This window comes from Nuphar pumila, chromosome 7 (assembly GCF_984573655.1).
Source record: "Nuphar pumila chromosome 7, dmNupPumi1.hap1.1, whole genome shotgun sequence".
Taxonomy (NCBI): domain Eukaryota; kingdom Viridiplantae; phylum Streptophyta; class Magnoliopsida; order Nymphaeales; family Nymphaeaceae; genus Nuphar; species Nuphar pumila.
In genome coordinates this window covers 129062862-129089423 of record NC_143255.1, presented here as the reverse complement: position 1 = coordinate 129089423, position 26562 = coordinate 129062862, and positions in this window count along the sequence as shown.

The window sequence follows — 26562 nt, the reverse complement described above, 5'->3', positions numbered from 1 at the left end:
TTAGGCAAAAATATGGTTGTCTACCTGACTCTCTTCTTTCGACGTCCAGTTCAGTGTATCATTTGTCCTTCTGGTTGGAGTGGCGAAAGACACTTCGCTTCTTCAGTGTCAGGGATCTTAGGCCTGGCCATGGCCTATCGTGGCTTCATTGGGCCATGGCGAGCGGAGATAGGTTCTCCATTAAGCAAGTTTACCATTCCTTGTTGCCATCCGGGATAGACTGGTTTTCCACTGATTGTATATGGAGTAAGGGGCCCGCTCCAAGGGCAAAATCTTTGGCGTGGCTAGTGGTTCTAAATCGTGTTCAAACCCAGATTAATGTCAGGAAACAGAAGCTTCAATTTCCTAGCATGTGTGTTCTTTACGAGAAGGCAGTAGAGGACACGACTCACCTATTTTAGTTTTGCCCGGTAGTTCTAGACCTATTTTTTCAAACTTGGGGTGCACCGTCTGTTCAATCTCAGTCAACTTCTGTTATTCGGGACCTCTTGCTTGGTCCCATGATTTTACGAAAAAAAATGGAGATTATTGTGCCAGATATGGTTATTTTCAGCATGGTGGGTGATCTGGATTGAAAGAAACAATATCTTTTTCAGGGGCATCAAATTTGATTTTGGAAGGCTACGTTAGCGGGTTATGTCTGATGTGTATCTGGCTCTTAAATTACATAGTAGAGATGGTGGGTTGGATCTACTTGTACTTTGAATTGTGCACAGTCACCATCTAGATGGTGGTTGTCTTACTCTTATATTCCGCTCTCATCCAATATTTTGTTGAATGTATTTTGGTAATGTTGAATGATGAATGTTCTCTCTCTCACCATTTTATAGGCATCAAGTTATGGTACACACCATACATGGAAACATCCAAACATCCTCTAAAGTAAACAACTCTCTCTCTCTAAATAGTTTGAACAATCACCATTTTAGAGGTATCAAGTTTTGGTACACACCATATATGGTACCATTCAAACTTCCTCCAAGGTAAAAAAACTCTCTCTCTCTCTCTCTCTAGAGGTACCAAGTTGTGCTTAAAGTCCCACAAGGGCTCTGCTTATCTGGTAGGGGTGACTTGTAACGTCACCAAGTTGATGGACGTTACAAGTTTAAAATTCATAGGCGACATCTTTTGCGGAAAGGTTGAAGGTGGGTAGGGGAAATCTCGAGGGTTCCGCCAACTTGAAGTCATCCCATGTGTCATCCAAAAAAAAAAGGGGTTGAAGAAGAAGAGAGTACCAAGAATGAGTTGAAGCAGCTCACCATTGTTTGCAGAGTAAGCACAACGAAAGAAATTGGGCCACAATCATCAACAGAAATCAAGTCAAAGGCCTACAAAGAAGCACAACAGCTGAAATCTACACTAGAAATGAAGAGTTTATGATAGACCCCAATCTCTCAACTAATTGGTCACTTTGTTCACTATAAGATTTATCAGAAAGAACAATGGAAAAGTAATCCTTGGTGCCACAGCAATAAGTGGCTCTCAAATTGACCTAATGGTCAGAAAATGGTTTAGGACTTTTCGTTATTTGGTTTAAAATCATGACTTTCTAATCACTTTTTTTAAACTTTATTTTGTCCATATTTGCCTAAGCTTTTTTTTGAATGATTTTTGAAGGAAAAATTTATTACATTGGAAAAGGTTTAGTCTTATATGGATCATTTTTTAAAAGCTCAAAAGGTTGCCTACTTGTACTTAAGGGAAACACCTTCAAGGTTTGTCAATTGAACTTTGAACTTTGGACTTTGGATATTGTGTTAGCATTTAGATTTGGATTTGGCATTGGCACAGTTTGATCCAATCTTGGTTTTTGAATCAGATTTGGGAAACTTTATTTCACATTCGGAAAATGTCTTGTCATCACTAATATGTATCATGTATCCACCATGACTAAGAACCTTGTATCAGCTTTCTTACTAACTACACATGAGTTTAAGTTTGTATTTGTTTAAGTTGAATGTTATCAATAAAGTTACTAGTTATTCTACTTATATGATTGACTTTTTTGATTTTTGGTATGCTAGATTAGGCCATGTTAATTCTAATTCTATTAGGAAAATGAATAATTTAGGTTAGATTCTTAAATGTAAGAAATTATATAAATATAAGTGTAATATTTACATAGAAATTCAAGAATTTTGGGTCTAATATATAGTGATGAATGTGATTTGAAAAACACCCCAACTCGTAGGGGTAATCTTTATTTCATAACCTTTATTGATGAATTTTTGAAATTTACATTTGTATACCTTATGAAAAGCAAAGATGTCTTTTTAGATATTTAAGATTTTTAAGACTGAAGTTAAAAATTTTTAAAATTAGAAAATTTTATATAGAGGAGGTGATTATTTGTCTCATGAATTTATTAAATTTTGTGAAGAGTGTGCATAAGAAAAATACAACACCTTACACAACTGAGCACAATGATGTTGCAGAAAGAAAAAATAGGTCTTTGATTGATATGGTGAATGTTATGCTTATTAATTCCGGTGTAGACTTCAATTTATGGGGGTGATGCATTACTTAGTGTTTGTTATATATTAAATTATGTACCTTACTCTAGGTATTATGTTACTTCCTATGGACTATGAAAAAAATTGAATTTAAGTTATATTAAAGTTTAGAGATGTATTGCATATGTGAGATTAAATGAACCAAAACAAACTAAACTTGGACCTAAGACAAACACTTATGTTTTTATTGGATATTTCCAAAATAGCAAAGCTTATCAGCTTTTGAACTTAAAAACTAAAGTAATATGTGAGTCCATGCAACATGGATTTAACATTTAAGGATTTGAAAAATAGTTCTTCTTCAAGTGCTTTGTGTGAAATAGTTCATAGAAAATGTGTTCTTGAACTAGAAAATCAAGAAATTAGAAAAAGCAAAAAATTAAGAAAACCAAAGGATTTTGGACAAGACTTTCATCTTTACATGATAAATAGTCCCACTAAGCTTTTCTAAAGCTATTTCCTTTGCCAATGTTAAATCTTAGAAAGAAACGATTGAAAATAAAATTAAATCAATTCTTAAAAGTAAAATATGAACTTTAGTTGATTTACCATCAAGTTTTAATACTCTTGGCTGCAAATGGATTTTTAAAAGAAAATTTAGGGTTGATAGATCTATAACTAAATTTAAAGTAAGATTAGTTATTGAAGGTTTTAAGCAAAAACCTAGTAGTGTTTATTTTGATACTTATGCTCTAGTTTCTTGGATTTCTTCAGTTAAGGCATTAATTGCATTAACTTTGATTTACAAACTTGAAATTCACCATATAGATATTAAAATTGCATTTGTAAATAAGAATCTTGAAGAAAGAATTTATATAGATCAACCTGAAGGGTTTATAGTCCCTGGACAAGAAAAGAAGGTTTGTAAATTACTTAAGTCAGAGTTTAAAACAAGCTCTAAAATGATGGCATGAAAATTTTGATCTAGTTATTTTAAATTATGGTTTTCATATTCTTGAATATAAGAAATACATATATGCTAAGGTAGATCAGGAGAACATAGTGATTATCTATTTATATGCAAATGACATGTTAATTGTAAGTAATAACATAATATGCATTAATGAGACTAAACAATTTCTTTCTTTTAATTTTGTTATGAAAGATATGGGACTTACTAATGAGATTTTATGCATTAAACTTATTAAACATGATTGTGAATGTGCTCTCACCCAATCACATTATATAGAAAAAATGCTTATAAAATTTGATTGCTTTGATTACAAAATTATAGACACCCCTTTTGATCCCAATGTTAAATTGTCTAAGTATACTGAAAAAACTTGAGTATACTAGTGTTATTGATAGTCTTATGTACGTTATGAATGAAACTAGATCAGACATAGCATTTTGCATAAGCAAACTAAGTAGATACACTAGCAATATAGGACCTGAGCATTAAAATGTTGTTCATAGGGTTTTGAAGTACCTAAATGAAACTTTGAATTATGAGATTTTTTATGAGAAAAAACTGCCAACCTTGAGGGGTACAATGAAGTTAATTTGAATACGGATATAAAAGATTTTATATTTATGAGTGGTTCAGTATTTACCCTTAGATCTGTGATGATATTCTGGGCATCAAAGAAGCAAACTATTATAACTCAATCCATTATGAAAGTTGAGTCAACAAGATTAGCTTCTACTAGTATGAAAGCAAAATGAATTATGAATCTATTAATGAAGATTTCATTGAGAATTAATTAAGCTTATGCTCCTGCAACTATACATTATGATAGCCAAGCTGCTATATATAAAGCAGGGAACAATATTTATAATGAAAAATCTAGACATATAAGTCTAAAACATAATACAAAAAAATTATAATAGAAAATTTAGACATATAAGTCTAAAGTATAATACAATGAATAATTTACTCAAGCAAGAAATAATTTATATTTAGTATGTCAAGTCTTGTCAGAACTTAGTTGATTATCTTATGAAAGGCCTTTCATGAATGATTATTCAAAATACATTTGAGAGAATGAGATTAAAATCTATCAAAGAGATTACCTATGATAGAAACCCAACAAAATAACAGGGTTATTTGAGTTATTTGTTTAATAAGAAAAATAAGCCTTTAAAGCAATGAGATGAACACTAAAAAGCACATGAAGATAGAGAGTATTTTAAGTCTTATTATGATGTCAATGCTCAAAACCTGTGTTTAAAGAATGAGACTCATGTCTCTTAATGAACCACATAGGCCAAAAAATGGATAGTGTTTCAAATATGTTTTCATTTTTTATAGACTCATGAGTGTGAAAGTGTGTATCACCTTCTATGATATTTAGGTTGTCTCTAGAGTACTCATGAAATGAGATACCACGTAAGACCCTAACATATGCAACCTATATATATGGATGACATATGATTACGAGAGAGGAGTATGTATGTGAATGGACATAGGATGTCTATTATAGAGGCTAACTTCACAGCGAAAGCCAAGACAATCTAAAACCCATACACACTAAGTTAAGATTCAAACCCAAAGGTACCTTTATTCATGCATATGATTTTCTCTAGCAATTTCAATTTTTTTTTCATAATTTTGACCCACGTGGGAGATTATTGTTATTTGTTTCAAAATTATTACTTTGAATCACCACTTTTGAACTTTATTTAGTACTTATTTTTTTTTTAGTTTTTTGAGAAATGATTTTGAAGGAAAACTTTACTACATTGAAAAAGGTTTAGTCCTATATTGATCATTTTTAAAAGCTTAAAGAATATTTATTGCCTAAAGTTGGACTTAAGGGCAGCGCCCTTTGGGGGCTTGTCAATTGAACTTTGGACTTTTATCGCGAATTGGTTGACATTCATTCTTCTACAACTTCTAGAAACCATTTTTCCAACAGGACTATATGAAAGACCACTTAAGAAAACCATAATTGAGCTACTGCTATCCCTTAAAGTATTGAAAGATCAACAATATTGGCAAATTTTATAACCTAAAATCATAAAAGCTAACAACTAGAAAAAAAGAACAAATGCACATTGGTTGTTGGTACCTTGAATTCTGGACCCGCTCTGATTCACAAGTCGACCTAGGGAATATTTTGAAGACCGTAGAATGAGAATTTTCAATGAAGTTTGTGCTCTTGGATTCACTCCTAAAGTATGTGCTTGGCCAATTTATCTTTGTGTACTAACTAGGGTTTGATATATAGCTGCATCCGTTTGGAGTTACGGTAAAGATTCGGGTGCATTGGGGCTTCAAGATTTCTTTGAAATTTCTTTGCACTAAGTTGTAGTTCCTCCATTGTTTATTGGATTTCTGCTCCTCATTTGCCCAGTGGATGTTAGCATAAGTATTGAACTACGAAAATCTCATGCCTCGTCTCTTTTCTTCATTTTTTTAAAATTTTATAGTTTGCTTGGTTTTGTGAATAGTTTGCATAACAAGTGGAATTGCAGAGACATTGAACACTCAAACAAGTTGCAGGAAGCATTGTGAACATGGTGTTCCTCTTTTAATCATATGGGAATAAGATTCTTTTTATAATAATAATGAGAAAAGATAGTTGAGTTGCTCCTTTTCTGCAGTGGGCTGTACTGAAGCATTGACTTTGACTTTAGCAGGACTCACACCCATTAACACAAGTTGGTTCACCAATAGAAGGCTTGGTGACGCTTTTATAGCTATGTTCATGAATAAATGCAACTAGACATTTGCACAATCCACAAGCACACCACCAATAAATAGGGGTGTCAACGGGTCGGGTTTATCCAGACCTGACCCGTACCAAACCCTAAGGGTCTAGGTATGGTGATAAATAATAAGACCCGGGTCTGGATCTAAAGGTCCGATTAATACATAGAGCTGGGTATAGTTTGTGAAATTTTATACCAAACCTGGGCACGACCCGAGTTCTGATTAAGACCCACAATTTTCAATTTAAAAATGATAAAAAAATATTATTTTACTGGGTCAGGTTCATGTAGTTATTATCGGGTCCGGGTATGGTTTCTCTTATGGTGGGTCCGATTAGACCCGAGTCTGAACCCAACACACCATACCCAAAAATCAGGGTCAGGTCTGGTTCCATCTGGTCCGAACCAAACCCGACCCCTTGACACCCCCAACCAATAAAGGATATTGAAAGTTTATGTTCAACAAGCTAAATAATTTGAAAAGGGTGTGGTCTTCACTATCCAATGGGGGTATACCATGTGGTAGGTGACATCCCCCACGGGTTTAGAACTGTGGTTGTCCTATGTCAAGTAACAAACCATGGTTGTGGGTTATGTCACAAGGACACAATATTTTGTTTGTTTATCTGGTGACACGAGCAGACATGCTCGGACCTACCAACACCGACACCTATGGTATTGTTTTAATATCTTTAAATAATATTTTATTATATTTTAATTGTATTTCAATAAAAAATTATTTTAATGTTAAAACATTAAAAATAGTTTTTATTGATTAAAACATTAAAAGTCCCAATAAAAAATTATTTTAATGTTAAAACATTAAAAAATAGTTTTTATTGATTAAAACATTAAAAGTCCCCATGTCTCATTTTTTTTAAAAAAAAATTGAAACTTTCAAGTTGAACCTGAATCCAGTGTCCTCGAGTCCACGAATCATTGTGACATGCGTTGTGGGCTCTCCTTCAAGACTTGCAATTAACAACCATAAAAACAAGGTTTTCAGCATTGTGGCAATGCCTCTTGTCCATATGCCTATCTCAACCAAACAGGGGCATCTGATGCAGCACTCAGGTTGCCTTTGTGTGTCACGAAAAGTGGGTTGTTTTTTTTGCAAAAAATGCATCGACCGGCGTGCATTTTTTGCGGGGCCCACAGTGACTAACACAAACAGTAGAATCATGTGTTTTTGTGAAAACCCCTTTGACAAGCTACCATTTTACACGCTAGAGGTGGGTTTTCTGCAGAAAACGGTTCTCATGGGGGATTCCATTTCTGCGGCAGTGGAATCCGCGGAAGGGAATGCCGCGACACGCCATTCCGTAACATGCAAACGCACCCTTAGAGCCAGGAAATGAGGGTAAATAACCGAACACTACACAATTGCTTTCTAATGGATGGAAAAGCTGGGAATCAGGCAAAAGTGGGATTAAGTCCCTTTTCCATGGAAAAAAACATAAAAAATAGTCAAGAGATTTCTGGCCCTTTGTTGCCAGAAGTACAACCTCTTTTCCCTGTAAAGCTAGTCTTTCTCCCAACTTGTGAAACGTCAAAGCTTTTGATCATGAGTGCATGACCTATGACGTACTTGTAGGGGGGTGACAACGGGACGGGTTTGGTTCGAACCCAGGTTGAACCAGACCTGGCCACGATTTTCGGGTATGACTATGATATCAGGTCCAGACTTGGGTCTAATCGAACCCATCATAAGAGGAAACCATATCCAGACTCTATAAGAATTACATTAACCAGACCCGGGCCATACTAGGTAAAATAATATTTTTTATCATTTTTACATTGAAAGATTGTGGATCTTAATCTGAACTCGGGTCGGGGCCGGGTCTGGTATAAAATTTAACAAACTATGTATTAATCGGATCTTTGGGTCTGGACCTGGGTCTTAATCAGGTCTTCTTATTTATCGCCATACCGGGAGTCCGGGACCCTATAGGGTTTGGTACAGGTCGGGTCTAGGTAAACCCGACCCGTTGACACTCCTACATGCTTGAGCCAAGGAGTTTTCTTCCAAATTACATCAAGATATCAGTTTAAGCTTCAACTTGTTCCGGGTCAAGGTTATCTCGGTGAAGGATCCAGGTCCATGTCTGAATCCAGGTGCAACCTTATTGAGCATTTTTTTTTCCTTTTTGATGATGAGGAACCTTCGCAGAAGCAAGGAAAACCCTTATGTACGACAAAGAAAGCTATATCACAGGAATACTACAATATTACACTGTATCGTGTCCCTTGTATACTTTTTTTATTAGAAAGTTGCGCAAGAATTGTGTCCTTTTAACCGTGTCCATGTGACATAGACATGACAGCAAAAGCTTCAGTTGTGTGTTGTCAAATTTATCCCCACACCTTTTGGATCTGGATGGGACCGAAATTGGTCCTATCCCAACCTGGATTTGTCTCTGGCCAGCTTGAATAGGTCTACATCGATATCCTTGAATTCAATACGTTGTAATGGGCCATATCCAGGTTTGAATGATGCTGGAATTGATGTTGATGCTTGATTAACGAAACCGAGACACAGCTGATACCCTTCGAAAGCTCCAAGACTGACAATGTTTCATTTTCAAAAATTTTGTTGCTCATTTTCTTACAACCTCAAGTTTAGAATCCACACACCTTGCTAGGTCGGTCGACTAAGGCATTCAAATTGAAGGGCGTGGTGAGTTCGATATCTAGGGTGTGCATCCCTTGCTGCAAGTTCGAAACCAACAGGAAACTATCACGGGTGGGCCGGCGATAGTGGTGTCAATGGGTCGGGTTTGACCAAAACCTGACTCGAACAAAACTCTATAAGGTCAGGGTTTGGTGATAAATAAGATGGTCCGATTAGAATCAGGGCCGTACCTGAAGGGTCCGATTAATGTATGGAGCCAGGTATGGTATGTGAAATTTCAAACCAGATGCAGACGGACTCGAGTTCCGACTAAGATCCATAAATTTTCAATGTAAAAATGATTAAAAATGTATATTATTTTACATGGAATGGTCCAGGTCTGTCTCATGTAATCCTTATAGGATCCAGGTATGATTTCTCTTATGATGAGTCCAATTAGACCCGGTCCAGACCCAATACTATCATCTCAAATCAGGTCTGGGTCTGGTTTCACCTGGGTCCAAACCAAACCCTACCCATTGACATCCTTAACCGGAGAGAGTACTCATAGAGTTTTATACTGTTGACACTGCAACAGGGCCATGGTAGACGTGCCAATGGATCGGATCCAAGATGGGAATTTTGCAATTTTTATCTGTTCCAGATCTGATTCCGATGCAAATCCCCATGTATTTAGCTGTTCCAGATCTGAACCGATTGCATCCCTAGTGGCACCATAAGGAAATGTCCGAACCGTGACGGTCGCACAAAAACAAAATTCTGCTTTGGATGGATCTATCCGTTAAACTTCTGATTAATTTATTATGGTAGCTGCCAATGTACAGGTAAGTTGGTGATCTAAACTAGTTTGTCACTGATTATTGACAGATTCCTGTTTAACATTAGTTTAATCCAAATGGAGATAATGACTATGTGCTAAAGTGAATATTCAAGGAGCGCATACTAGCCTATTATTAGATGAAATGTGATCAGATGTAACTGTACTATGTACACAAGGATTGCTTGGTAAATTTACATGGGGACCAGTGTTATGTCATGCCATAAAAGAGACAATGAAATTATGGTTACCACAGTCACCTTCATACTGATGGTGATGTCACAATAGTAAAAAAAAAAGAGATGTTCATTGTGACTATGAGATGGGGCTTTGACCTCAGATCCAAGAAGGGCAGATTTGTAAAGCATCAAACTTCTTTAGTTCTTTTGTCACTCAAGGAATTAATTTGTGACAAGCTCATATTATCTGTGTTGAGTAAAAAAATTTCATAATCACAGTAATAATATTCATTTAGCTTATTTATTGAGTGCAGATGGTGATGTATTTATGGAGTCTGGATTATGTTCTGAGATTATTCAATCATTGGCGCTGAAAAACAGAAGAGATGATACTTTGCAGAATGGCATCTTAGATAATTTAAACACATATTGGCATCTCTCTCTCTCTAGAAGACTGTAGTTTACATGAGAAGAATGGATCAATGTTCAGCAATCATACAAAGAGAGGAAGATTCCAAATAGGCCCATAACCGCATCTAGTCATCTCACGGAGTTGTAGACTGATAAGAATGGGAAACAGACAAAGAAGGCAAGAGGGTAAAGGACAAAAGTAAAGGGTAGTTTATTTGTTTGATATAGTGCTCTTATTGCTATATCTCCTCACATTCAGTGTCTCACAGGACAATACAAGGGATGTTCAGGAGAAGATGCCCCCTTCATTGAAACCTTTGGGAGGCGAGTGCCTTTATTTTCAAATGGGTTTCTCTGAAACTGCTGTTTTTTTGCCATAGAATGTCTCCTCTTTAAAAACTGCAAATGTATATGAAAAAAGATAAGCTATAATATTAAAAAATAGGGAACTGTTAAAAGGTTATAAAAAAGATGATAAAGAGAATTTAGAGTTAGATTTTCATATTGCAGATGGTACTAGATTTTGTGATATAGATGCTAAGAATTTCAGCTGACCGTATTTGGTACAGGGCTTACTTTTACTGAAAGAAACCCATTTTCTTGAGCAGTCCTTGATTGGTGAACCTGAGCCTCTGGTTCTCCATGATCCATGCAAGACCGTCATTACCCTTTAACAAGACAAAAAGAAATATTATAATATAATTTGGTTTCTCTTCTTCTTTTTCCATTTTTTATAATAAAAAGCAGTAACAGAATGCCTTTTTATCTTTGTTTTTATACCTGAGATATAGCATTTTGGTTCTGGTCTTGTGGTAAAACAGAGTAGTCCGAACTATCCAACATGTAGAGATTATTTGTTGTGTGAAAAGTAGTAAAATCTACAACACCAGAAAATCTTTCAGATTCAGTTGTGAGTGGCGAGAAACTTGACTGTTGAAGTGCTGGAAGTGGTGCAGATAGGTTCTGTAATCTCTGAATTTCCAAAACAAAAAAGGATCAGAAAAGTTATGGAGAAAAAACAGTAGGAAAACATGTAGAGAAATTTTCATTTGAAAGTTGTACCTCTGCTTTGGTATTATAGCCATCAGAATCCATGCTGAAACTATACACCGTAGGATTCAAAGATGCAAGCTTCATGGACAAAAACTGGAGGAGGGTAAAAGTTTAAAATTCAATTTACTCATGATTTAGAAACAGTAAAAGAAAATTTACCAGTAAAAGTGTAACAAGTTACCTCCACCTGATTTTGCAAGGATTGAACATAGTTGATTATTTCATCCAACATGAGAGCCTTTCCTGTCACCTGTTCAACGGTGGCATAAGCCAAGAAATTTCAACAACAAAAAAAAAGAAAAAAAGGAAAAAATCTGAACATATTTTTACTTGACAAACCTTGTCACAACCAGGAACAAGTGTCTGCAACATCTTCATCCTCTCACTGATTTTCTCTCTCCTTACCTTAACAAAAGCATTGGGGTCAGAGTTGATTTCTTTGATTACCAAAATATATGAAGAAATTTTGCATTTCTTATGACTATTACCCTCTCTGCAAGGCTATGACTGTCAGTTGCTTGACCCCTCCTTGCTCTCACATGAATATAGCCTTTGTTGGACTCTTCATTCTCTTTGTTTTTCTCTTCTGTTTCTTTTGTTTTTCTGGTAACTTTTGCCTTCTTTGCTCTCCCATCCTTTGTTTCCTACAAATTCAAAAGATTTCAAATTTTTACCTACACCCTACAAAAACAAACCACAAGCTTCTCTCTCTACTATGCTTTTTCTTTTGTTGGGGTTTCTTGGTTTTGATTTACCTTGCAGGGCACACTAGAATTCCTTTTCTTGTTCTCCACAGATTTCTGGGAATCACTGTGGTTATCACCACTGTTGCACCTCTTCTCAGGCTCCCCCTCCCTCCTCCACTGCATATCCTCCATCTCCTTCACAAGCTGGCTCATAAAGCTAGTGTCATGTGTGTGATGGAGATCCAAAAGGCCATCATATACATGTGAAACAGAGGAATTATCCACCATGGTGTTGGTCTCAAAACCAGAGGGCACAATGCTGCACCCTTGGTTTATATCAGTCTGAAGGACATAGTCTAGAAAAGGGTAGTTTCCAAAGGCTGACATTGTGAGATAGAGTGATGGAAGTTGAGAGGAAAAAGAGAGAGAGAGAGAGAGAGAGAGAGTTGGGGTTCGGAGGAGAGCAGAGGATGTCTATATAAACTATAAAGATGAGAGACAGAGCAAGAAACGCCAGTATTTGCTCGCATGCAAAAAAGAAGGCTCCTCTATATTTGACTGGTCATTTCAATAGGCATTTTTGCTTCTTCATCATTAAATAGCCCCATGTACGTACCGGGAGACTTTTTTTTTTAGAGAGAATTTATTTAATTAGTATAAAATTATATATGTCCAACTTGATGCTGTTTTACTATTTTGTCTTTTCTTAATTTTTAGATATACTTAGATTTTTATTTTTTTATAATATAAAAAAAAAAATAGCACCGACTAAAACCCTTGAGGTCCCCTGCCTACTTTAGATTTTCATTTATTAGTCAGGTAATGATGATTATGATGAACAGTGAATGTTTTGGAAGCTGCACCTATGTTTAGGTAAAACCCCAAAGGATAAGTTTGCAGTTGGGATAGTTCTTTCATGGTTAGCTCTAGAAAGGGACCAGTATTGGTGCCAGAAAGGCTCAAGTGGGGATGGGTATTTAGAACAGGCAGGCAGGCCACGGTCCCTCTGGCTAATATTTTGGAGCCTGCTCCTATACAAGGGGGGACAGTCCCTGGTCCTTTGGGCCGAGGTTTTGAACTGCAGCCTGATCCATTCATTTAGACATGCCCGCCCATTACCCACCCCTAGGCTCGAGCTTTAAAAGATGAGTCGTGGTTATGAATGTCTTCATTTGTATATATGCCCCTTGTTGGTGGTGGCGTTTGTTTTTTCAATGGCAATAGAACATGTTTGGATTAGTGGAACTGAAATTCCATCAAAATAACCTTTTTTTTTTTTTTGAAAGGCAAGCTGGGGTTAAGCAGACCCCTACTGGATATCTCTTAAGCCCCATGTGGCAGAGGGATTCGAACCTGGGCCTTCAGCTTGGTACAGGACCCCGCTTACCACATGGGTGCCACCTCGGTGGCATCAAAATAAACTTTTGCCCTTTCCTTACGGAAGATTTTGATGAAATTGGATCCCAAATCAGCTCAATTCTATGAACACAAAAACACTTGACCAGAAGAATGAGTGTTATTAAAGATATGTTGATATTTGGCACAAGGCCACCCAAAAACACTTGACCAACAAAAAAAAAATCAAGGCTTACTGAGCAGTTTCACAGGTTGGGAGGGATAGAATTTGAAGCTTCAAGGCTCGACCAAGACATTGTTCCCCCTTTTGCAAAGCCCTTTGGGTTCGCTAAACAAAATAACAAATATGCTCTCATTATTGATTTTTTTTTTGTTAAAGTTCATAATCTGAGTTATTTAGCAGAAAAAAATAAGATCATCAATTTTACACTTGAAGCAGGTTTTTTTTTTTTTTTTTGGATTTATAACTTGAAGAAACCAACCTGGTTGCACTGGCTCAGCCTGTCATACCTACATTCATTAAGCCGATAAAGTAAAACTTCCAGACTAGGACCCCTATCACTGGGGCCTTTGCTATGTGTTGGCTTGCATAGAAGGGTGATACCAGTGAGAATTGAACCTTGACTGCCTGTCTAGCAACCAAGACCCCACCCACTATGTCAACCCCCCTTGGCGCTTGAAGCAAGTAGTTGAAATGCATTCAGAAAAGGCAGGCTGCTAAATATAATAATTAAAATGTTGGGCAGCTTTTTGTAAATTGCTCTTTACTTTAACTTTCATTGGTGTCGAATTGAGTCTAAATGAAGCAAGTAAGAGCTCCCCAGCCACACTTCACTAGGTGGGTCGGGTTAAGGTGTTTTAAGTTAAAAGGATGCCACGAGTTTGATACCTGAGGTTTGTATTCCTTGTAGCAAGGTCCAAACCAAATGAGAAACTATTTTTGGTGAACTTGAGAGAGCATTGAATTGAGATCAGGTGCTTGCACACTTTTTAAGTGTAATGTTGGGTCCCACAGCTGACAGGCTGCATTCCAAAGATTGTAGGTGATTAGGTGTAGCAGCACACAAAAAGTGTACAATCACATTGCACCTGATCTTCCCTGGAGAGTAGTCATGAAGTTTTGCATGCCAAAACAAGGTTGCAATCAACGTGGCATCTTTCAGTCCATTACACTATGAGGGCGGCTTCACTTCATTATAAAGAAAAAGAAAAAGAAAAAAGGAAAAAAAGAAGTAATCGCTTGGAACAACAATTCAACCAAAGCTTTTACCTATAAGTCCAAAGTTTCCTTGACACATAGATGAAGAAACACAAGTGATTTTCTAGAGCACCATCATTACTACAATAAATTGCTGCCTTATCTATATGAAATCATCTAATTTCATGCTCCTGTTTCTTCATTCAATTTTATCTAAAGCTAAACTAAATGCCCCATAATGATCCATGATGTCATTTTTCACTATCATTATCCAAGTCTACTAGTACTTGCCTTCTCCCCTTTATGTTTGTTCAACCTGTAATAAACCAGCCTTTTTGTTCAAGCAAGGCTTCGCTTCAAGTATTGTCAAGGGTTGCAAAAACAACATTAAATTACATTTCATTATTTTTACCTTTCATAGAGCTTCGCCAGAAACTTCCAATATGCTCATTTCTTATCTTGTTGTATAACTACCTCTGACAAGCATCTAAGGCTCTATTTGGGAGCCTGTAGTTGGTAGTTGGGGATATGCAGAATCCCCAATACCCTCCAATGTTTAGGAGCTTTGGTATGACAAAACCCTAGAGATAGAATGGAATTTGGCATCCCCAATTCCCACCCATCTCCCAAATTTAGGTACAATTCCTATTGGTTTTAGTTGGCAGCTCCAATGTCAGACACCCTTGACACCATCCTTCTCAACTCCATGTGACCTCTATTTGGGAATTGGTAGTAGGAGGGGTTTATGTATTTAGAAAAGTGGATGTGGCCGCTACCACCTCCACTTCCAGCTTACAAACAGTGGTGGGTGTTGGCAAATCCCAAGGCTCCCCCTAATTTGGGATATCCAGGAATTGGCATTTCAGTGCCAAATAGAACTTAAACTATGCATGCACTTCTCATTTTTTATTACACCAAAAGAGTCCATTCTTTTCTTATTAAACCAAGACACTTTGACATTTATTGTCCATGGGACAAAGCCATCTTCCACAACTCATCATGTAAATGTACTTAGAACAAAACCCTAACTTTAAAAAACAATAAAAGCACAGCTCCATCTAAGGGTGTCCATGGGTCGGGTATGGTTTGGACCCTGGTGAAAACAGACCCAAACCTCATTTGAAATGATGGTACCGGGTCCAGTCACTGGTCTAATTAAACCCACTAATAAGAAAAACCATACCTGGATCCTATAGAGATTACATGAACCAGACCTAGACCATACCCGATAAAATAATATTTTTTTATCATTTTTACATTGAAAATTGTGAATCTTAATCGAAACTCAGGTCGGACTCAGGTCTGGTATGAAATTTCACAAACCATACCCGGCTCCACATATTAATCAAACCCTTTTTGTTCGACTTGGAATTCTAATTGGGTCTTCTTATTTATTAGCAAATCCTGACCCTATAGGGTTTGGTACGGGTTGGATCGGGGTCAAGCCCAACCCATTGACACCCTTAGCTCTATCTCTAAAAATTAACGACTTTTTTTTCACCAACAAACCTAAGCACACTTTATTTTTGCCAAGAAGCACCACACCTATATGAAAATGAAATATGTGTGGTTCAATTGCTAGGGCTGGTGATGTAAGACCCATAATTTTTCAATAAAAAATTCAGAATAAATTCATGAGGCATTTTATATAAAGATAGCATATGAACCCGAAATATGAGTTAAATCGATTTCTACGAACTAGTTATACTTAGGATATTTGTATCTTTCAAATATATGCTCAAACAGTCGGGGAGTCATAGTAAAATTATGAGATTTATACAAGCTAACTTTCTTAGTTACGTCAATACAAAGAGAATGGCATACTCAAAATTTTTCGAAAAAATTACCAAAAACCCTAAATTTTTATGGAACGCAAAAAAATGTTGGTGGGACCCATAAAAATATTTCTCAAAAAATATCTTGTGAGACCCAAAAAATATCCCATGAAATTTTATCTCGGCTCCACACCAAGGAAACCTCGTCTTTATTTTAAAGTAATGGGCAATTTCGTAAATGAGATAAGTCTTATCCTTTAAAAGGATAAGGCTTATCCTTTAGAAAGCCAATAAACTTTAGCTTCTTTGGGCTATAAATAGGAGAGACCCCCCTCCTTTAAAAATCGTTAATCTCTCTCTCTTCTCCTTTCTTCTCTCTAAAACCTCCCCTACCTAGCCTAGCCCTTCTGAGCCTGCCTGACCTGGTCTGAGCCTACTTGACCTGGTTTAAACCCACTTGACTTTTCTTGAGCCCAACTGAGTCTACTCAAAGTTAAAGTCCTCTTCTATCCTAAACCCAGATTTGATTTACCTTACCTAGACCTAGCCTACCTGAGCTTAGTCTAAACCTGCCAGACTCAGTTTTGTCTAAACCGCATGGGTTTAGCAGCTTTACACGTTCTTCCATTTTCTTAACTAGGTCAAACTCATCTGACCTAGTTTAGCCTTTCAAAAAAAGGTTTGAACCCCGTTTAAAGCAAACCGAGCATTCCAGAGCCGTTCTTCACCGATCGAAAAGTAATTTTGATTAGTTGATCACCCTCTCTTAATTATTTAATGATTTGTATTATGATATATATTGTATATGTTCTGAAGTAGTATATGACCCTAGTCCTTGGTTTATACCCTCTGGGACACTTCGGTGTTCACGCGTGTCTCCTTGTGACTATAGTTGAATATTTATGATAAAAGCTCCCGCGTATTGCAGTATATATGTATTTGAGATTATTATCATGTCAAACGATGCTAAGGCTCCTACTTTCTGTAATTTACTTTATACATTTAAGATTGTCATCGCATCGAACGATGTCAAGGTTCATGTTTTTTGCATATTACATATATATGTATTTGCTTATGCTTCTAAGATTATCATCGCGTCGAATGATGCCAAGGATCTTTCTTTTTATAATTTAAATTATGCTTTTAAGATTGTCGTCGCGTCGAACGATGCCAAGGCTTCTGCTTTCTGCAATTTACATTATGCATTTAAGATTATCATTGTGTCGAACGATGCCAAGGCTCCTGCTTTCTACAAATATATATGTATTTGATTTCTATAAGTTATTTAGTTCAGTTTTCTCCACCGAACATTAAATATGCACTCATTTATGTCATTGCATTATAAAGAACAGACTCCTGCTTATATTACATATAGTGCGCATAAATGAGAATTCAAATGGAGTTCAACTCCAAATCGCCAATGCGATTCCATTATCGCTCATTGATCAATATTTTGCTTGACGAATGAAGCCCATATTAGAAAGGCTTTGCTTTTACACAAAATTACTTTTTTCGTAAAAACCTAAGTCACTTAAGCATGACCTAGCTATGACTCAAGGTTTCAATGAACCTCGACGGATGTAAAGTATGCACAACAGTGCACATCCATCATTGAGTTAAGCATAACAATTTTTCCGTAAAAAAAGAGAAATATTGTTGAAATTTCTGAAAAGATGCTCACTGAGCTTAAAAGAAATGCACGCTTTCTTCGTCACAGAGAGAAAGTTCTGCTGAAATTTTTGAAGGAGCTCAACAAGTTTAAAAAGCGCGTAGCATGTTACTCTGTTATATAGAGGAGGTGTTGTCCAAATTCTGTCAAGTAGTTTGTGCAACATAGAAAGAATCGTCACACTTCTGTTGTTAAAGTAGGTGAAGTGCTATCGAAAAGGTTGGCAAAAGAATTTCCTGGACTGGTTAAATGGCACAAAGATACTATGTTGTCAAGACACTGCCAGAATGACTCGTTCTCATGCTCACTTGTAAGGGCACTTTACTCGTAAGGGCCGAAGAGTTGGAGTAGTTGTTGCGCCTTGACTAAGTCAGGTGCTCATTGTGGTAATACACGCCGAGCAGTCGAGTTGTTGAGATCATATCATATGTATGCTCATTGAAATATTGTTACACAACTAGACTCGTAAGGGTCAGAGAGCTGAAGTATGTTGTTCACCCAAAAAAGGTGAGGTGCTCATGATGACCATAGATGCAGAGAGTAGAGTCAAATATGCATATGAATAAGACTTAAGGTTGCATACCTTATTGTTGTTGATCGCGCTGAGGGATACTAGATGGGGTCAGGTTCATATTTTTTCCTCAGTGCGGGATGCACTGGCTTGCCTGAATGGTATGCAAATATCCGACAAGTAACGGTTAGACCGATAGACCCCTTCAGGATTATTGCTCACTGTGGCATACCGTGATGGTACAGTCGCAAGTGACATGTATTTAATTATGAACTTGACAGAGTTCAAGGGGCCTCCCGTCACACAGGGGTTATGGTGGTCATGGTTACCCTTAAATATCTAAGAATTGAACCTAACTACTATAGTAGATGATGCATCTGAATCGACCTAGTAGGATTATTCCTATATGAGTTCTATTGCCCTACCATAGACAGGGTCAACAGACCTCTGAGGTACCTAAAATACATAGAATAATCAACTCTCAGAATATCGCATTGATGCCCGAGCAAAACTTCTCCCGTGTATCAGGAGGTGAACCGCTAATATTGAAACAATGCATTAGTTCTAGGTTCAACGATGTATGAATGTATGAATGAATTAACATTGTTTTGTCAAGTCTTGCATAACCTTGAAAAAGATGTCATAATCTGTATACTACTTGATTGATAGGGTAAATACTCATGTTATATCTGTATGACTAAGCAAAGTTTGAGGAGCTCGCGCTTGGGTTTGTGGGATGTGGATATGCCAAGTCTTGGAGACTTGAGCTTGACATCCCAAATGAGGCCCTGAAAAGGTCTATGTTAAGTCATGAAGACTTGAGCAAGATGTTCAAATAACAACATTGAAGAGGCTCACGCTAAGTCGTAGAGACTTGAGCGAAATATTCAACTTGTAGCCCTGTGGATGCTCTTACGATATACGCTAAGTCATGAGGACTTAGCGTCGTTGTTGCGAATTGTGACCCTGAGTGGTCTTTGCATGAGTTGATACTTATTTGAATGTGTGAATGAATGCTTGCTTACCAAACTAGCAGTGATTTTGACCCTGTTTAATGGCGATTACAGGTGTTGAACCTACGTTGCAATATGTGGAGCAAGGCGGCATCGAGTTATAGGGTTTCTCCAAACAGTTTTGTATTGCTTCCTTTATAAAACTAAATACTGCTTTTCTAAGCAGTGATATTTGTAATAAACAAGTGGTTTTTATAAATGAAACACCTTGGTGGTCGATGAGTGCTTGGCCACATACCTATGACTAGCACAGAGTTTTTTAAAAACTGATGACTCATTATCGTCCATTTTCGCTGCTAAAACCTTTTTTAAGTTTCGTTGTAAAGAAAAAAATATCATGAAATTTTCAACTTAGTTTTGTTTTGAAAATCTGGGGTGTTACAGGTAAACAAGCCGAACTGAGCGGAGGCTATTCAGGCTTGGCTCGTTAAAGCTTATACCTAGCTCGAGCCATGACAAGTTGGGCCCAAGTCTGATTTCGTGATCAGCACAAGTCACATTGTGCCTTTTGTGAAGAAAATGTACATACATATATAAAAACTCTTGGTAGATTTATATTAGCCAAACTGGGTCGATTACTCCATATTTGTGCTTGGTTGGCTCTATATATTCATATAAGTGTGCTGCTTGTGCCTTGGCTCACTGAAATTTACTTTTGTGCTCCCAAACGAGCATCAAACAAGCCAAATCAAGTTGAGCCACGAGTAGCTTGGTTTGTTTTCAAAACCTATTTATTGCATACTTACAGCTCATGAATCCAGTCTTATTTTATGCTGACCAAGAGATGCGCAAAATGACACAAGGTGATCCACAATTTCACGTGTAACTGCTACTTTTTAGGGTTTGATTCTTCAAATCCCAAGCAAGAAGGAATAACGGGACATCTATATATATGGAACAAATAGGTTCCATAGGTTGGTCCAGGAAATTGAAAATTTTATTTCACCACATTTGTGAATATATATAGTCACTAGAATATGAGAACTAGAAATATGAGCATTTTCAACAAATTTTTTTTTTAAATTCAACCATGTGGATGTGCTTGGCATGGTGAATTTGCTAGAAATCAACCATAGGATCGTGTATCTTTGATGAAAAAAATGTGATTTTTGAATACTTTAATATTTATGAAGATTATGAGCCATTGATTTTAAAGCATTAAAAAGTCTCATTTATGCATCAAAATTAGATGATTCAATGACAGGTTCTTATAAAACCATGCATGTAGATCACATCCCCACAGTTAGATTTAAGAGAAAAGAACAAAAAATCCATAAAAATCACAATTCATACATTAGTTTTCATATTTTCAATTCTTATATTCTAGTGTATAGAGTGTGCCAAACTTGGTAACTAACACTTATATGCCACTCTTCTATTAGTAACTGTCAAATGTACTTGAAAAGGGTGCCTTAGAATGTGGTGGAATGGAATTAAATTCTGAAGCGGCCAGCCACCATTGAATTCAGCAAGAAAAGTGGTGCCAATATTTGCCTCGAAGGACCAGCAAAAAGGCACATGATTTTTGTGCTTTTCAATAGAAACCTGAGGGACCTTAAAGATATGGAGGAAGGATCAAGGGAAATGTGATTGCACACTTCCAGTGTGCTGCCGTACCTGATCACCCATCATCTGCTATTGATTGCCCGCAAATAACAGGCTGTACGATCAAGTGTAGCAGGAAGCTAAAAATGTGCATTCACATTGCACTTAATCTGCCCCCCAACATATGCTGTTATACTTGAGAGAGGATCAGGTTCAATGTAATTGCACACTTTAGTGTGCTGCTAGACCTGATCAACTTTCATATTTGGGATACAGCCTGCCAGTTGTTGGGCCCAAGCATTGATCTAGGGTGATCAAGTACAGTAGCACACTAAAAGTGTGAAATTGCATTGCACCGTGTCCTTCTTACTTGTAACGGTATCGTCATGAATGCAAGATGCGTGTTGTGAATTGTGCCTTGTGAACCCTGGACAACATGAGTCCAGATTTTGTACATTGCACAAATATTCGTGCATTAAGCACCTGATTGCCCTCCATCAGGCCTTGGGCCCCACAACTGTCAGGCCCTGTCCCCAAGATGGAGGGTGATCAGGTGTTTAATGCACAAATATTTATGCAATCATATTGCACCTGATCTTTTGGGAGAGAGGTGTCAACTAGATTAAGGAAACCTCAAACGAATCACTCTAGTGGTTATATCTGGGAATATATAATGTGGTTCTATACCTTAATATCATATGGTGTTACACACTTTTGTTTGTACGATCTAGCAACCAAATGGTAGATTTAGCTTGACTTATTTACTATGTTATAAGGTTTTATTATTTTAATATATATATATATATATATATATATATATATATATATATATATATATATATAGAGAGAGAGAGAGAGAGAGAGAGAGAGAGAGAGGTAACTTTTCAGGCCTACAGAAGGGCAGGGCATGAAGGGTACCATCAAACAGTAAAGGGCGCCCTAACATTTAATTGAAGTATTGGAAAGAAATTGTAGTAGTCTTTAATGGAAGCTAAGCTAAGTAGGGTTTTCTCACTTATGAGCCAACAACTTCCTTAAAAGCAACAGCACCGTAATATCCGACCACTTAAACAATACGCTTCCGTTTCGAGCAGCTACTCCCACTTGTTAAATATTTAGGGAAAGAGTCCAACATTCAGTAAAGCCATAAATCACAAAAATCTTATAGATTGCTATCTCAAAAGACAGAAAAGACTACTCATTCTTTGGGTGTTGGGAAATACTGCCAAACAGCCAAAATAGACTCCTCCCACCTTTAAAGAACACCAAGAAGAGCACACAACCAACAATTTTCTTTTTATAAAAAAAAAACCACACAAATAAAATTAAGTATAAAAATTTATAAATTGCTATGAGTAAAATTAGGGGTGTCGTCGGGTCGGATTTAGTTTGGACCGAGGTTGAACCTGACTTAGACCCGATTTTCAGGTATGGTATCGGGCTCGAACCCGAGTCTAATCGGGTCCACTATAAAAAAACCATACCAGGACTTGATAAAAACTACATGAACAGACCTGGATCATACCCGATAAAACCATATTTTTTATCATTTTTAAACTCAGGTGGGGTCGGGTCGGGTCTGGGTCTAGTATAAAATTTCACAAACTATAGTTGAGTCCATGCATTAATCGGACCTTCGGGTGCAGACCCGGGTCTTAATCGGACACCATACCGGGACCCTATAGGTTTTGGTTCTGATCGGGTTAGGGTAAACCGGACACGTTGATACCCCAAATTAAAATCAAGCCTACCATTGCCCTTAGATGGCCACCTTTAATAATAAGATTGCACTATGCACATAAACCAATAAACCAATGTATAGCACAAGTCAACTTCAGAGAATAGTGACTATTCAAGCCCAAACATAAGAGAGAGCTTTTTCAGTGGATGGAAAGGAGAGTAATCATGGGGTTTTACACCAAGGTTAATGTGTACTTTTCAACTATTTATTTAGTGGTTTTCAACCTGGTTTTGACAGTCATTCAAACAGTACCTTAAGGTTTCTTCCTAGCATTACTTAATTAACAAGTTTTAAAGAAAAGATTATGAGATCAAGCTTTAAGTCGTCATCTCAGTTGTAGCTTTATTTATATCTAACCAAGTCAACGAAAAATACACTAAAAAGTGTGAAAATCTAAGGAAAGAAAAACAAAATGAGGCAAAGTAATTTAGTAGTTTTTTTTTTAAAGGGGCAAGCTGGGGTTAGGCAGACCCTACCAAATATCTCTTAAGCCCCATGTGGTTGAGAGATGAGAAATTTAGAACCTGGGCCTTCAGCTTGAGGATACCCCTCTGTGTAATTTAATAGTTTTATTTAAATAATATTAAAGTACATCTCACCACAAATAATATTGACATGATGGATCATGAACATGAATGACATTAGTCTTCATACTGAACAGTGTCATTCCTAACGGTTTGCATTTATGGAACACAGGCACATTACTCGAGGCACCAACTTCTTCAGAACTGCTATGAAGAAGGCAATTTTCATTTACTTTTATTTTTGGACATAGCCATCATCTGCAGGCAACTAAGCTCTTAGATTAGCTAACTAAATAGCATTATTTGGCCCTCAAGGTCTTTTCACACCTGGCTAAGTGGGTTGGCTTAAAGCGTTCAAGCTGAAAGACATCGTGAGTTCGGTTATCCTCGTCGGGCAGGCGAGATTTTGTTTATATTACATGAAGAAACCGCCCCCAAGATCAGAGACCCAGCCATGTTCGCTTTGCCTGTCCTACTTACAATCACAGTCCTGGCAGCCATGTTCGCTTTCCCACAAAGTCCAAAGGTACATTTAAAACTGATTATCGTTTCAAAATCATATAATGCGATTGTTCTTCTCAATCCATTTTGAATTATTGCCTTCCACTATCAACAGGACCAATGCTACTTGACAAACACTAACCAATAATTGTTACTCATGCAGTTGGGGTTAGTCCTCTCACTATTCTCATCCTTTTCCCAGACAAGATGGTGGAAGATGGATGTCTAATGTCCAATGATCAAAAGGAAGTAGAAGCACATCATCCAAATGAGGACTATTTAGATTTTGCAGCCCGTACAGAAGACTATGGTAATTCATCTTTTAGATGATGATCATTGAGGTCCAATGCAATTCAGAGTCCAGCCCATTTGATAGCATACATGTTTGTGGAGCTGGTAACCGAGCCGAACAAATCAAACAGAGGGTGTTCAAGCTTGACTTGTTCTTGTGGTGAGCCAAAGGCAGAGCTTGAGCTAATGGCGAGCACAAGTTTAATGCACCGAGCTTGATTTATCTCGCTTATAAAGAGATGAATTTTTTAAATAGAAAGTAATGTAATTTAGACTTTAAACCTATTGAGCTAAGCTCAAACTGCCTCATTTACAAAATAGATACATTGTTTAAGTTGTAAACACTAGGGTTTGAACTCCAAACTTATTGTTTGCAAGCCAAACACTTGAACCATCTATACAGTCTATGACATAAAATATATGTGGAATATATTTATTACTAGTTATTGAGCTTATACTAACCGAACCGAGCTCCAACACGCACCCACATTAACCCTCACATATATAAGGAGTACATTTCCTTTTCAATTACATTAAAAGCCTAATACATCTATAACTCTTGAAGATAAAAAGGTGCTGAATAATGGATACCGTTCAAGGGAGATAGTAAATACAGAGTTGGTAAGCATACAAAATCAAAATACAAAACCCGAAACAGGTGACAAATAAATGCAGAGATGATGAATAAATCAGAAAATAAAGATGATAGATAATGCCAACCTTTTTTTATATCTATAAATAGAAAAATGGGAAACAGCATCACATATAGCTGTAGCTCTCACAGCCTTTTCTGCATGCAAAGAAAACACCACACTAAATGTGGGTGGGCCCCATCACAAATACAAAAATTGCTTTTAGCACTTTGCGGGTTCAAATTTTTTGACTAGTTTCCATTTACTATTTTTGAACATTTTGTTATGTCTAGTTTTTGTGCCCCAACTTGATACCAACCTTCCCCCACATCAAGCCCCCTCTCATTCTCCAATGGTTTGGATATGTGACTTGACCAGACCCGGCCCACAAGCCATATTGTTGGTTCGGGCCAGGGTTCAAACTATGACTTGCCCTAGTGGCAGTGGGCTTGGGGAAAAAGTGCTGACCACTTCATTCCAGGTTCGACTTTTTCCGAGTGTGCAGGTGTCTTCAACTGGTGAGCTCTGGAAGAGCATGGGTATTGGTGGACTCACCCAGAGTTTACCTTGCAGAGGGGCGAGCAAATAATTAAGTGAACCGGTTTTCAGCCAGAGTTCCATGTCACAAAAAAAAAATTCAAGCACCCAATCCTTGTGGCTGCACCCAAATCCACCCAAAAGAAGGGGGTTTAGTCTTGGGCTTGCTTTATGTTGGGTCGAGAGTACGGAATCCCAAACCCAAACCACACAATTTAGAGGGTATTTAGACTTTTTTTTTTTTAACAGGCATGTCGGGGTTAGGCAGACCCCTACCAGTTAAGGATACCATTGGGATTCGAACTTGCAACGTCCCAACACAAGGTGACGTGCACTAGCTGCTCCTACCAAACAAGCGGAGCCCCTGTTGGTGGGTATTTAGACTTTTATATAAGAAATCACTCGGGTCAGGTTGAATATCCAGCAAAATTCATACCCTAAACCTGGTCTACATGTTACTCGGGTCAGGTTTGGGTTGACCCAAATAACATTCAGGTCAGCATTTTTTATGCCATACCTAGATATTAAGGTTCGGGCCCGGTAGCCCCAGTTCAAGCCCATTCAGCAGAAAAGGGACACGATCTGGATTGAGTAATCATTTCTTGACCCTTGGGCACTCTGAATAAAATGACAAAAAAAAAACTAGGGTAGCAGTCGCCACGTAAGATGTAATGTAGTTTTACCCCCCCCCCCCCCCCCCCACAAAAAAAAAATTAATGGCAATCTGGGGTTAAGCAGACCCCAACAATTATTATTCAACGTACCACTGGGTTTTGAACCTTCAACGTCCCACCACAAGAAGACATACACTGATAGCGCCTACCAACCACGGGGAGCCCCCATTGGTATGTTTTACCCCAAAATTGCTCTTAGGGTTTTAGTTTGGTCTCCATGTCAAATAAGTTCTTAGATAAATGAGACAGATCCATATCTGTATCCAACCCTGTCCTGGATGAGGAGTTTGATAATGGACCTAGACTAGCATCCAAAGCTTGGACCCAGTTGACTGACTGCCCCGTCAATGCCGCCAATCGTATGATGGGTGGATCAAGAGGAGTCTAAACAAGTTTTGGAATCGAATTGAACTTGTGAAACACTTACTGGCGACTTGGACGACACCCAAAATCTGGTTGAAAACCTGATTTTGGATGTTAAACCAGGTTTTTCACCCAAAACCTAGTTTGGGGCACCAGGTTTTCAACCAAGTTTTGCAAAACATGCCCTGTACTACTTACAGGTGCAAAAACCTAGGTTTAGTAGACTCGTACCACTTCTGATTGCATAGCTAATCAGTTTTTTTTTTTAAGGCAAACTAAGGTAAGGC